Source organism: Gavialis gangeticus, unplaced genomic scaffold, assembly GCF_001723915.1.
Source record: "Gavialis gangeticus isolate Ggan-Ray unplaced genomic scaffold, GavGan_comp1, whole genome shotgun sequence".
NCBI classification, from domain to species: Eukaryota; Metazoa; Chordata; order Crocodylia; family Gavialidae; genus Gavialis; species Gavialis gangeticus.
In genome coordinates, this window is record NW_017729024.1 from 7,251,597 (window position 1) to 7,253,638 (window position 2,042).

Here is a 2,042-nt window from a genome sequence, read left to right on the forward strand (position 1 = left end):
CAGGTTTCCCACCCTCACCCCCTTCTCAGCCAACTCGAGCAGCAATAGTGTTCTGGCTAGGATGCAGAGGGGTGGGGTCAACCTTGCGCTGCTACAGTAGACAGCACAGCACAGCCCAGGGCTGCAAAGCTTCCTGGGATGCTGGGGGACTGTGACTTCTTGAACCCAGAAGGGACCTGGGACAGAAATTCCATAAACTGGTTTGACCTAAATCAGTTAAGTCTGATAGTATATTCAACCAGGTTTATCTTAAACCAGTTTCAGCCTTTTGAAAGTGGTTTGTTTACTGAACTTTGGTTCTGTTACAGGTTTAAACCAGTTTCTGATCACTTAAACTGGTTTGTGTGTAACTTCTGTCCGGAGCCCAAATGAAAATATAGAATTGCCAGCAACAGAGATAAGGTTTAACTTTGTCAACTACATCTTCAATTATGTTGGGGGATTTGCTACAAGATTTTCTCAGGTATGTTGAGCTCAGATACTGTAGTAGGTAAAATGTTTTGAAGGCCCAGTCATTAAAACCTATTTAGCTGATGACTTTGCAAAATACACTTGCTCTTTTAGCCTATTAAATAGACCAAAAACTGTTCATGGTCTATGTAAGCATCTCTATATGTTTAGACTTTATAAATACACTAATACTTAAATGCTGTAGCCTCTGAGGGATTGTTAACAAGCATCTGAAAATGGAAAGCACATAACGGTAGCGATCATTGGCAAAAGATAGTCAGTCTACTCAGTTCACTCTGTTGGCTCTCAGTTTAATGAGCACTTCCTGGAGTATTCTCAGATAGGAAAATGACTAACTTTCTTGGAAACTATCTGATAAAAAAAATGGTAATATCATTGCAATACCAGATACACTTGCAAGGCTTCAGAAGGACTTTTAGGATTACCGCTATATATTTAAATCTTTTACTCAGGAGCAGATTTGAACCTTAATGAACCTTTCCTGACAGTATCCAAGGCTAGTGTCAAATAACTTCGGTTCCATGTAATTCATACTGTAATTAAATTGCAGTACTAACGCATGCCAGATGAATCTAAATACATGTACATTTTAGGAAAGAATACCCCAAGGCAAATAACTCAAATCATTCTTTGCAGCTAATTCCTCATTGTCAAAGGGTAACATTGAGAACACTCATAATTCCATACTTCTGGGTTTTTTATCGCCACTTAGAGTTTAATGCAAGTGCACAATCCCTTAAAAGCTTGGCATGACTTTTACTTAGCATGCAAATAACATGAATACTGACACTTGAAAATATGATTACTTCTAATGTTAATGTTGGTTTTTTTGGTAGATTACAGTGGTATTTCACTGTGTATTTTTAAATTAATTATTCATTTTCCTGTGTGAAAAAAGGTAGTACCAGTGGTAAAAGAAATGACCAGATTTTGTATACCAGTGGAAACCTGCTGCATACAATTCAATTAGATACCCTACTGTAGAAATAATCATGATGAGGTAAAAAGTCAAGCTGTACAACTAATTTTTCTCTAAGAATAGCAAGTAGGGGTGGTTCTTCCAAAGGGCTTCTCTGTTTTTCCCTAATTTGTATATTACAGAAAAAGTAAACTCTGCAGGTCAGAGTTCAAATGCCTTACCAATGCTAAAAGTACAAGACACAGAAAGAACAGGGAATCTGGGTGTTCTGATTCTTGGCCCAGCACTCTATCCTCCCCTCCGTTCTTCTGTCACAGCAACAATAGCAATACACATACAGTTTTTGATAGCATTATTTGAAATAAAACCCTCACATTCAATCCAATATGCAGTAGCAAGGCAATGCACATTTTACAGTCAATAGTAAGGTCTTTAGGGTAATCTATAGCATTCTGAAATGAAACATTCTGCAAAACCAAGTTGGGTATAGATTTCCAAAAAACCTTTCCAAGGGCTCGGTCCTTGGGCCCATGCTGTTCAATCTCTTTATCAGAGATTTGGACGACGGGGTGAAAAGCAACCTGTTTAAATTCGCTGATGATACCAAAATTTGGGGTGAGGTGAGCACGCTAGTAGGGAGGGAAAGACTGCA